We start from the raw sequence: 13,482 nt of genomic DNA, 5'->3' as shown, positions 1-13,482 counted from the left end.
CATTGAATAATAAATCTGAATAGAAGGTCAGTGAGATAGGAGAAAAGGTGGCCAGTATTCATTATCTAGAATGTGCTGGTATCGTACGGCAAGTAACAAAACGTGATTAAAGGAAACTCTTCAACATTTTTTAATTCATACAATATAGCCGAGATACTCACTTCAAAATGAGTAGAGAGGTGAGAGAGAATGTTTTGACTACGGTGACATCTGCCATTGATAAACTTACGCACGTCGGTAACTGGATACCTTTGATACAACGATCGTCTAAATATAGTTTTCAGATGAATATCCGACTTAATTTTTTAACAAGTTATAAGTTCTTAATTCAATAATAATAACAGCGTTGTTGCAGAACGTAAAAAGTCAATTATTGGATACAAGATAACTAGACAACAATATGCTATGATAATATGATAAAGGGTCCGTTCACTTAGCCAAAAATGAACTAATTTTTTTTACGTATTGTGCCTCAATAATCATTTGTGCTCAATAGTGCATTTATTCGCACCGTTTGTGCCTTTTTGGTTTTGGAGATAATAGGACCAATCAAATGGGGGCAACTTAAATCGTTATTTTTTTGTTATTTGTGACATTTTCAACTAACTACATACGAAATTGATCATTCACTATAGTTGTAGTAGGCAAGAGACACTTTGCCCCAAGGCCCATTCTCCAAACGAGTACCTATAACTTTTGTTTGAAAAGTTATTTTAAAATTTTGTTCCTTAACTCATCCAGTATGTACACAACCAATTTCGTGGAATTCTCTCCATTTTCATTGTCCGGCCAAGAATTGCAGTGGAACTTTTTTTTCGAATTTTCAAAAACTAATTCCAGATTCGTGATTTTTATGTTCAAAAACCGCCAGGCACCAAATTTCGTCGAAGCAGGGGTGCGCCCTTCCGTGATAGGAATTTTGAAAATTTTTTTCAAAATCGGAAAGGGCATACCCGAAAACCTAATTACAAACGTGTCACTCATCTTTGTAACTGGTGTGTAGTGATTGTTTCAGGTACGGTGAAAATTTTTTTGCAGTTTTAGGTCACTAAGTAGGTCTATTTTAAGAATCCGCCCAAAAATGTCTGCAAAAAATACAAAAATTAAATTTTTTAAAAATATGGGCATGTAGCACATCGATTTTAGGGTTTTGAAGTTTTCTGAATTTAAATTTTTAGTTAAAAATGTTTTTGGGGGCATTTTGGAGGAGTGGGGGGTGTTTTTAAGGGGTGGGTTTTTATATTTTTTCAATATTAACTTGTCGTACATCGATTTATATGTTTTTATGGATAAGGATCTCGAATTCCATATCAAAATGGAGGTACAGCAAGTTATTCAATGTTAAAAAAGTAGTACGACGCCGACAGACGGCCCGAAAATAACATAAAACGCGCGGTACGCCTCGCCTGCGCTGCACGACATCATTTTAATAAAAAGATAATAATTTTGACGCTATCTTGTATATCTTTCTAGGATTTATTCAAAAATCATACTTTGACATCAAAATTGTAATCTCCACCCCAAGAAACCTATAAAAAGACGTATTGCACTTGTTATAAATATTATCTTTTTATTAAAATGATGTCGTGCAGCGCGGGCGAGGCGTACCGTGCGTTTTATGTTATTTTCGGGCCGTCTGTCGGCGTCGTTCTACTTTTTTAACATTGAATAACTTGCTGTACCTCCATTTTGATATGGAATTCGGGATCCTTATCCATAAAAACATATAAATCGATGTACGACAAGTTAATATTGAAAAAATATAAAAACCAACCCCTTAAAAACACCACCCCAATCCGCCAAAACGCCCCCAAAAATATTTTTAACTAAAAATTTAAATTTAGAATGCTTAAAAACCCTAAAATCGATGTGTTATATGCCCATATTTTTTAAAACTTTAATTTTTGTATTTTTTTGGCCGCCATCTTGAATTTCTCAAAATGCTCAAGGATGTCAAGGTGGGATTCTCAAAGTAGACATCCTTACGAACAAAAAACCGTCAAAAAACCTTCACCGTACCTCACTTCCAGGTTAAGCCAAAAATCCCAGTTTGGCATCCAGACTATTAGTACTAGCGGTATAACGGAAATTCTTGAAAGATACTGCATTTTTTTATACCAAGGTGCCACTTGGTACAGTTGTTCCTTAGAGCCATTTAAACGATTTGATCCGAAGAACACTTGACATTTTCCGTGTGGGTAGATTTTAGAGGGGGTGGGGGTGATTTATTGTAATATTTTTTTAAAAACTAAATATGGCCTAGAGACGAGATCTGGGTGTCGATTTCGTATGATTTTAACCCGAGGAATCCAATGGTAGCGCCAGAAATGTAATCCGGATACCGGAAGTCCATGAAAAGCCGCCATTTTTAGAAAATGACAGACTTTTGATCGAATTATATTTTTAAGGCACACCGGGTCGTGTAAGGTGTCTAAACTTATGTTTTTGGGGTCAGGGAATTCATTTTTGATAACAAATATAACCTACTGGCATCGGAACTGCATGAGAGGCTTCCCTACTGCACTTTTTGAAGACATCGCGCGCGGTGAAACCTAAGATATTCCAAAGTTTTGATATATAAACTTATATTATTTTGTTTAATAAAAATACACATTAACAAGACATAAGATATATTAAAACATGGGGTAAAAAATGTATAAGCCTATGAAGAATCACCAAGTACATCGCTGACCTCCTCTGAGATTGCGTTATCACCACTGAAAAGGCACCTCTAAATAGCATGATGCGGGTCACTCTGTAATTGGGCGCATGCCTGTTGAGGGCTCAGAACAAGAGAGGGATAATAAATAAATAAATTTTACATATAAATATTAAAGGTTCGGTAGTAAATTATGTATATCCAAAAGTATACAATATTCTTACCCTTTGTTTGAGCAATCTCCCATACATTTTTGGCATGCAGGGGAACATGGTAATCCGTGTCGCCGCAGCACGAGTTGGAGGAGCACGTAAGGAGAGCGGCGTATGTCGCTGGCCATATCTGGGGATGTGCAAACCAGGTGATGAGAAGCTCTACAAGTCCAGAAGGATGGGGATGGACTCTTGAAGCCAAATGCAGGAAGGTTCTGTATTGTATTCCAAGCTGCCACAAGTATGGAAGGCAGTCCGTGCTCTGAACAGGTGTGGCTGCGGACAGGCTGCGAGACCCTTCGGTGCAGCTGCCGGCGACACGGATTGCCGTGTTCCTCTGCATGCCAAAAATATATGGTAGATTGCTCAAACAAAGGGTAAGAATATTGTATACTTTCGGATATACCTAATTTACTACCGAACCTTTAATATTTATACCGAGTGAATATTCCCAAAACGAACATAGAGAATTAACATGGGAAAAGGGGTTTTTGTAGATAGTTGCTCCCCATGTTAACTTAGAGGGTTGATCATGACACCAATCGAAAGAAGATTTTTTCCTCGTCTAATGATATACGAATTAGTTCATTTTCAGGTGTATTTCTTACTATATTATCAAAAACTCGAGAAATCCACTTACCAAAATCATGTTAAGCCATGACTAAGACAAAAAGCAGATTCAAACGTCGAAATCAATATCAGTTTATGACGCCTGGCCTGGCATTAATTTTTTTGTAAAATGCGGTTCACTGGGGAAAAAGTATTTATAATAAACAACGTTTACAGCGGAAATATTTACTCTAGTACGCGATATTTGTTTTCCGTGCATGTGAAAACCTATTTCAATTCGTTAGGAAATTTCCATGGCTTAACATGATTTTGCTAATTGGATTTATTGCCGAATTTTTGATAAAATAATGAGAAAATAAGCTAAGGTGTCATTACAAACCCTCTAAGTTAACATGGGGAGCAAAGATCGGCAAAAAACGTTTTTCGCATGTTAATTTCCTACGTTCGGTTTTAAAATATTCACCCGGTATGTGAAATTCCTTTTCAGTGGTGATAACGCAATCTCAGAGGAGGTCAGTGATGTACTTGGTGATCCTTCATAGGCTTATAAACTTTTTACCCCATGTTTTAATATATTTTATGTTTTGTTAATGTGTATTTTTATTAAATAAAATATTACAAATTTATATAGGTATTAAAACTTTGGAATATCTTGGGTTTCACCGCGTGCGACGTCTTCAAAAAGTGCAGTAGGGAAGCCTCTCATGCAGTTCCGATGCCAGTAGGTTATTTTTGTTATCATAAATGAATTCCCTGACCCAAAAAACATAACTCTAGACACCTTACACGACCCGGTGTGCCTTAGAAATATAATTTGATCAAAAGTATGTCATTTTCTAAAAATTGCGGCTTTTCACGGACTTCCGGTATCCGGATTACATTTCTGGCGCTACCATTGGATTCCTCGGGTTAAAATCATACGAAATCGACACCCAGATCTCGTCTCTAGGCCATATTTAGTTTTTAAAAAAATGTTACAATAAATCACCCCCACCCCCCCTAAAATCTACCCACACGGAAAATTTCACGTGTTCTTCAGGCCAAATCGTCTAAATGACTCTAAGGAACAGCTGTACCAAGTGGCACCTTGGTATAAGAAAATGCAGTATCTTTTGGTATACCGCTAGTACTATATTAGGGAAGCGATTGAAGAATGAAAGGACACGTCACGGAGAACGGCAGCGACCGCGCGGTACAGCAATAGTGCTGTCGCTTGTTTACTTACATGTTTTCTATAATATTAATAATTATATGTTTGTGTGCCAATTAATATAGTTTGCGTTGAGCAGATTGTTGCTGCCCTTTCTTCCAGTAAGACAACACAAAAGTAACTGGTGATTGCTGAGAAAAAAATTAAAGAACTCCAAATTTCACCACTTCTTTGGGAGTGGCTCCCAAACGAAACACGTTTGACCCTCGGTTTATTTGAAAAAAGTGCTTATCTTGAACCCCTCGGCCCTATACCACCCAATTTTCACCCTGTATAACCAACTTTAAATGACATCCTTACCTTTCCATGTCCGTATATATTAGAAGTTTTAGTTTTTGTTAAGATGAATTCAGATATTTTCAATCGTCTGAACGTTAATCATCAATACAACACAAGGTATGGTCATAAGCTGCAGTATGAAAGACATAATCTGGAAAAGTATAAACAATATAAATTGTGCACAACTCTTGTACAGATAAAGCGCATTTTTTAAACCGAAACAGCTTTTGTTTTGACATCACTAATTGATATATTTCTTGCAGACGTCTCAATCGCCCTTTGTGAGTACACGAACTTATAAATTAAGATGGACTGTTAATGCTGAATTGACAAATGACACCTACAAAACCAGTTCCACCCCCCCCCCTCTGATCTCGAAAATGAGTCGCCCGGAAAAGCTATAGTTTGTACAAATCAGTTTCTTTTGATGAGACCTAAGCGTTCACTTAGCCCCAGGCTTAGCCCCCATTTGATTTTTCCTATTATCTCCGAAACCAAAAAGGCACAAACGATGAGTATGAAAGCACGATTAAACACAATCGAAGTACTACGCAATACCGTCGATGAACTATCAAAAAGTTTAATTTTTGGGAGGGCTAAGCGTTCACTTAGCCCCCATTTGATTTTTTCGATTATCTCCAAAACCAAAAAAGCACAAACGGTGCGCATAAATGCACAATTGAGGGACAATACATAAAAAAAATTGGTTCATTTTTGGGCTAATGGGGGGCTAAGTGAACGGACCCTATGATAAATGTATGTTCTCTTGATTTATTTTTTGACGGTAAAAAACATTCCATTGAATGCGATTGACGACTGCGTCTCTTGCTATGGAAATTCATAATAGCTTTGAAATTTCTTATTCGATCCGTAAACTCGAGAACTTAAGAGGCCGTTCTCTGCATACGACTAGGAAAGCGCTTCCATAGAAATTATATGGGTCGAATAGCGTGTCTAGGTGTGGGACTTAGTATAACATTTTGAGTAAATTGGATTCTATACCGTGTTGTTAGGTGCCGATGTAAAGATAAAGGACACATCTATGCCTCTATTGTAACAGATTTTTGATTTAATACTCGAATTTTGCATAAATAATTGTAGAAGTACTTGATATTTATGGTATTTTCAGGTGCCGTAATTATTAATATTTAAAAAATATCAAAAATATGTTACAAGAGAGACGTAGAAAAAGGTTTAGAAGCAAACGTGCCGGCATGGCGTTTTCGAGTCTTCGTTTCGTAAAAGTGCATTACAATTTCTTTCATGAAGCCGATTTAAAAAACCTTTCATTTCACATCATAATAGATTATATTGCACTTCTCTCATTTGAATTTTAAAGTTGTTGTTTAAAGTAGTACTTAATTCCAAATTTTGTCTCAAAAACATGTTATTTGTGCATTTATATACGGAAACAGCAATTAAACAATATCTGTAAATGCTCGCACAACTGAGACTGACAGTATATTGCATATTCTGAAATATCCCAAAACATTGTCTATAGGTACAATAATAGTAAAGTTTAATTTCGATCTTAAAGTCTACATAAGGTAAGATCGTTGGAATCAAGATTTACTTGTAAGTTGATAACTTTGACGTCATTTCCTAAGAGGTGTGCAAATAATAACATGTATTACGTAAGCATAAGTTTGTAAATACAGAGATAATATTGCAATACGATCTTCACCTGCTGTTATAACTCCCACGCAGTCTACGAGATAAGTACGCGAAAGTAGCGTCATCTAAAGAAATCTAATCTCTTTGATTCAGTTGAGTAGGTGGTATAAAACCTCGATTAAAATTTAGTTACTTTTAATAAGCGGAGTTTGTCCCAGAGGGCAACCTACGGACAAACTCCGTTAAAGTGGACCCTTCAAAAAGCATTGCGTTGTCTTTCTATTCAGATTTATTATTCAATGGTTTAATAATAATTTTTATTATTTCAAGATTCAAGATGGTCGCTGCATTCTAATCATACAGAAATGCAATCGCGGTGCAACGCTAATTACACAAATAACTGCATTCTGATGTATATGCAACTTATACTACACACTATTAGGCTGGTCAATCTAGGCAGGTTTATACAAGTGAGGTAGAAAAAATTAGTAACGAAGTGATCTCTGCGGAAATGAGTACTCAATAGGGTCCTTATTAACCCCTCAAAAATCGCACTTTGTCGCATTGGTGGAACTTGGGAAAAAATGGCCGCCATCTTGATTTTTTTTGAATTTATTAAATATTTCGTAAAGTATACATTGTATCAAAAAAACTCAAGAGACTTTTTTATGGAGAATCAAAAGTTACCTGTAATAAAAAAAGTTTAAGTCTATTGATCAAAAAATAAAAAAGTTATTGAAATTTATATGATTTGGGTAATTATCACATCTGTGTCGAGACTGTATTTCAACTTAATGCAGAAATTATTTTATGTCTTACTAACCTATCATAGCACATTTTATATCTGTGATACGCGGGCATAAAGTACCACTTTATGCCCTAGGGCATTAAGTATCACCATAGTAACTCATTTATACTTAATGACAAAACAAACAAATATTTGCATTGAAAATTAGAAACGTCAATATTATTAATTGTCAGTACCTAGTAAATCACAAGATTGGCCTTATTTCGAATAGTTTCTGGAACTTCGTCCTCATTCCCGATGAATTGAATTATTTAAAATTATGTTTGACGTTTGGATGGCTTCAATCACATTAACAAATTCGAACCACGCATACTTGATCAAACATAATGATCAATTATTTTGTAAACGAATATTTACTTTGACGAAGAAAACTATTTGTAAGACAAAATTTTCTATGTACCACGGGCATAATCATTATATTATGCCCTTAATACATAAATAACTATTAAATCTGTACCGGTGTCCAAAGAAGATTTATGATATTAACCAGTTACGTCACACACTACGATGCGGTATGCGAATGACTTCAAGGCATAGCTTAAATTCAGAATTGTGTTTAGCCTCACTACCACCAACCGAAGAAGCTGCCAAACGGCACATTAATATCATGAATCTTTTTTTTTATTGATGTATTGCTCCATGTGAATTATTTGGATATATTTAATGTAGCAGGTAAGTAGAGGGAGGCAAATAATTGAATGTTTTTATTTTCTTTAGGTTATCGATTTCGAAGCTCACTTCATCATCAGACCTTGCTAAAATATATAAATGACTCTAGTGAGCCGATAACCTGTAACAGTATTTCTGTACAGGTTATTTAAACTTTTATTTTTACCGGAATTCAAGTATCCAGAGTCCTAAATGTAATCATGATTCCCAGGTATGAATGATGTGACTGAATGGGAATGCATTTAAAGGAGAATTGTTTGTTTATTTCAAGTTATTGTAGCTGAGTGTGTATTTCAGAGATAGCCGCTATGACGCAGAAAGGGAATTAAACATAAGTAATAATCGCGACGTAAATAGAATTGCGTTCACCGTATGTAAATAGGTAAATTAGGGTACAAAACTGCATAGAAATAACGAGTATTAACGCTAAGGTCAAAGTCCGAGTCATTGTAAATAATTAATTGAGAGCTAGGAGAGCGACTTAAATCCGTCTATTCTTTACCGCTACCAAAGTGTCAAAAGGTTAATTCACGGGCGTTCAAGCTATTTATACATGTGCGAGTTTGCGCGATAAAGCGAATTGAGGTCAGTGGATACAAAGTGAGTAAGTATAAATACGGGGATTTCAAGCACCAAAAGGGAGTTGCCCGCCGCCTTTTTACGGAGCAACATCTCTGTCAGTTGCGCCCGCAAATTATAAGCGCGAATATTAATAATAAAGCGTTAAGGCGAATTTTATAAGAAAAGCAACCAAAAAAACCGAGTGAAATCATCTCCATCGAGCCAGCGCAGAAGACGAAAACATTCCTTCACAGCGCACCGAAGAAAATTGGAAATTACCGAAGACGAGGATTCTTTGTCGCTGTTTCGTCGGCGGTACGTGTGTAACCCAGCTAGAGAGTGCCAAACGAAGACCAAGATAAACCAGCTTGCCTGTGATTGGTCCAACTGAAAGCGAATAGCAGCCTGCAGTGGGCGGTCCGAATTCATTCGACTTCCACATCGATCGTACGACAAAGTTACTTCCAAGTCCTGGTGCACTTATGAACTGGAGGTATTTATAGACAATATTTCGTTGTAGTTATTTTTCGTTGTTGTTCGCCTCGTGGTCGATTTATTACTGCGTTGTCGTTTATTTATTATTACAAAACTATTATAAAGTGGTATGTTTGTAAAGGCGATTTAAATTACCTACTAGTGTTGCGTTCAAGTCAGTGCTTATCAGCACTGTTTGTATTCATTTAAACGACTCGAACCTGAAAGCGTTACTACACGCATTTACAGCAGTTTTGTTTTGACTTTCGGTCAAATTGGATGATAATTTATGAAATACGAATTAATAGTCTAAGAGCTGGCGACATATTTCACTAAGCGTCTCTTATATGGCTCAAAAGTCGCTGAGCGCTAGATACGGGGTTCGTCTCAAGTAACCCGTGAGTCTGCCAGCCCAAAGCCGTTGCGTTCAAGCACCTGGCCCAGGTAAAAATCGCGATTTTTCAAGTCATTGTTATATGGTCTGTTCCAACTCAGATCTGCTCGACTGTTCTATTAAATTGTTACTTTAAACAGGCAGACACGTAGGTTGTTGTTAACATGGTGGCAGAATTAATAATAATGATTATTTTATTAAATATTTTCAAGTCATAGTTTTATGTCTGCCAATTTTGTTTTCATAAAGTACAATGTCGCCCTACAACACATGTAAAAGGGCAGATTGAAATTCCGTTGCAAACACCTCGAAAATAATTAATAAAGTTCCGTAAAATTGTACCAAAGTCTTACACACACGAACGAGCCGAGACGGAAACGTCCGAGCTTTGGCTACTACAAACCCACGGTAGACTGTTGCCGCACAGCTGGATCTCCTCCACTCGGCCAGTCCCGTCGTTTCGTGGAACCCCCATCCCGCCACCGCCCGCGCTGGCCCGACTTTGGTACAAGTTTACGGAACTTTATTAATTATTTTCGAGGTGTTTGCAACGGAATTTCAATCTGCCCTTTTACATGTGTTGTAGGGCGACATTGTACTTTATGAAAACAAAATTGGCAGACGTAAAACTATGACTTGAAAATATTTATTAAAAAAATCATTATTATTAATTCTGCCACCATGTTAACAACAACCTACGTGTCTGCCTGTTTAAAGCAACAATTTAATAGAACAGTCGAGCAAATCTGAGTTGGAACAGACCATATAACGATGACTTGAAAAATCGCGATTTTCACCTGAGCCAGGTGCTTGAACACAACGGCTTTGGGCTGGCAGACTCACGGGTTACTTGAGACGAACCCCGTATCTAGCGCTCAGCGAATTTTGAGCCATATAAGAGACGCTTAGTGAAATATGTCGCCAGCTCTCCGTCTATAAGTTTCTTTCTGTACTCGGCGGTTTTGAGAGTAAATACTTTGATTTTAATTCACGTAATAAATACTGTAACGTTATTTATAAAATTCGGGTTCGATTTATATCAATATTTATTAAACAAAAACTAAAACACTATAAAATCCGTACAATTTATATCGATCATTTATATCACACACTTCGAAATTTATATCAGCTTTTCGCGCTCTATGTTTCGTTCGCACTCGATCTCGTTCGATAGTAGACTCCCGCGATGTTCGGTCCGCAACCATTTATACACGCAAGCAATGTAAGTCCCGAATATTCTAGAATACGCGTAGAAAATTCCAGAGCGCTAAAGGCGACGTCACGTCTGGAGCATTTCCGTTACAATACATATTTTCCTTTATATGCAGTGACTTTGTGTATGAATGAGTTAACTTTATTTTCACAGGAGTGTACCGCCTCACCCCCATTTCTCTTAATATGTGTTACTTACAGTTAAAGGGCGATTTCTAAGAGAAAAAGAACTCAACAGGTTTTAATAAAGATTATTGATTTTTATTCATTTATCCTTTCCCCTCTCCTTGAGGCCAGAGGAATTATCGACTGAAGCTAGCCGGCGCCCAACAACCCTTAATTTAGATAAGAAGAACCACCCCCAAATAAGGTATTTTAAGAAGAGACGGTATAGAGAGTTGGAAAGTAACCAGCCGGTTACAAATCTAATGAAAATAAAAACATTCAATTATTTGCTTCCCTCTACTTACCTGCTACATTAAATCATGAATCTTCTTTGGACACCGGTACAGATTTAAAATAATTTTAAGTCCTGATTTAATTAAAACTGCTATATCTGCATTACGTTTTTGAAATACATCTAAGTCTCGACACAGATGTGAATAATTACCCAATTATTGAGTATTTTACTTTAAAATCCTTATTTTCAAAATTGGGCAAACAAAACAGTTTTAACTAATTCAGATATTTACCAAATTCGGTCAGTGATATTGGGTGAAGATGGCTCTGGTTGTTTCTTTGGTATCTTGCATGACAACCCCCAGGTTCTACGCTAACTTCACACTACAAACACATGGAAATAAAGTCAACCCGGCAACGTTTAAAAATGGTCACCCGAATGACTATTCTCTCCAAAACTAAACAAGATCCCGCTTTAAATTTGAAAAGTGGCACGTGATCAAACATGTCAGGCCCCCTTACGTTAGTTGTAAACAACGCTATGACCTGAAGTACACTCGGGAAGGAACGTAAAAAAAACACCAAAATTGTGAAAAGTTTGTTTAATAATGATCTCAATTATTGAAATTGTAAAAGCTCGGAAATTTAAATCGAAATAAATTACATTGCAAAAATAAACTTTGAAAATGGTAGTTCTGTGATGATCTTAGCCTCCTACTATCTTGGTGGCTAACGCCAACTTCAAGTCACCCTGGAATATTGAACCACATTCGGTAGTAGCGGGAATGCCAAACTAAGATGCCTGCCTATTTGAATATTCTCGCTTACATTTCCCGCGAGAATCTGTCACTCTGGGGCCACTCCGAGTGCACTAAGATCGTGATCGTCATGTAGGACACCTACGTTGTGTAATAACTGAGTTCTCAGCAGGCACTGAGGGCGTTTTATGGGTAAGGAACACCAAAAGCAATAGTTGATTAAGTTTATATTGAAGGTAATACCAAAACGGTGCCCCTGCAGAGGGTCTTAAGTGGTTCTATACTACTCCGGCATTTACCTTACGAATTAGGAAAACTGCAGGAAAACCTAATTCGGAGTAGTCCTTTAATGAACAACATTCAATGTACAGCACTTCTGAGCCCTCTCGAAACCGGGGTAACTACTACAAACACGCTATGAGTAACCAAAATGGGATCGAGGCATTCCCCAGGTATTACCACACATACATCGGACAAAACTAAGAGATGTCAAATATACCTCGCCGGGCGGGAGGAGTACCCAGGCCCAGTGGGGTCCCTGTAAACCTGGGCTAAAGTTGTTGGGTTCGGAACGAGTGAAAATGTTAGTGTTAGGTTCACCAAGGCCGTATAAACTCGAATAGCTCGATCCCCTCTAAACAGGCACACTTCCCTCTTGATTACTCACAGTCCCAAATAAGCAAATATAATGAAATGCAATGGAATAATAGAGAGTGACTAAAAAGCACAATACACAAATTAAATATGTACACATGCAAGTATGTACAGCACAGATACAGCCCTACCGACAATGAAACATGATTGCCAATACCAACAAAGGTTACACATTAAAGGTATAAGTGATTGAATTCAGTAAGTACATAAGTAAAGGGTTACCATCTACATTCAAGTGACATACATTTATAGATTAATTGAATAAAGCAAATACCTCACCTGATATAACAAAGCAAAAGCACACAGTAATGATTAAGGAATCACAAAATATTTCAAGACAAGCCGTACTTTAGGTACACTTCAGCCGGTTACAAGACAAAGACCATGAACACACATGTTAAATCCTATTTATTTGACCAACCCAAGCCACGCGGTAATTTGATCTGCTAATACCCCTAAACCACCCCAAAATCGCCCATTCCCTGCATTTCACGCATTTCTAAGAAAAAAAGTGGACTGCAGTATCGACAATCATATTCACAGGACGTTGTTAAGGTTGGGGTATCTCAGTTCACCGAATAAAAATAGAAATAGGCTGGGAAAAAAAAGAACTTACCAATAAAAAAACCAGCCGTCAAATTAATATCAAATTGTGTTGTAATGACGTGAATGCGTAACATAAAATGATAACATCACAAAAAGTAGCATGTAGACTTCAAGAGGTAACATATTTAGGTTTAAAACAAGTTTTGGGAATTATGGGTCAAGTAAGCAGGTACCAAGATTGTAAGAAAGGGTGAAATACACAGGATGTGACTCATCTTTTGGTGCAATAAAGTCCTTTTGTTAAAAGCAAGATGGAAAATTACATGCCCTTGTAAGCAAATTTAACTATCGGTAAAAATATGCGAAAATTATTGAATCACCACTCATATAGCACACATAGATTCCAAACCGAAGAGTTTTGATTAGCATAATCTCGCCCCCGCAAGATAGGTAGCGTCGCCCC

This window comes from Photinus pyralis, unplaced genomic scaffold, assembly GCF_008802855.1.
Source record: "Photinus pyralis isolate 1611_PpyrPB1 unplaced genomic scaffold, Ppyr1.3 Ppyr1.4_LG10, whole genome shotgun sequence".
Taxonomy (NCBI): Eukaryota; Metazoa; Arthropoda; class Insecta; order Coleoptera; family Lampyridae; genus Photinus; species Photinus pyralis.
This window is presented reverse-complemented; position numbering follows the sequence as displayed.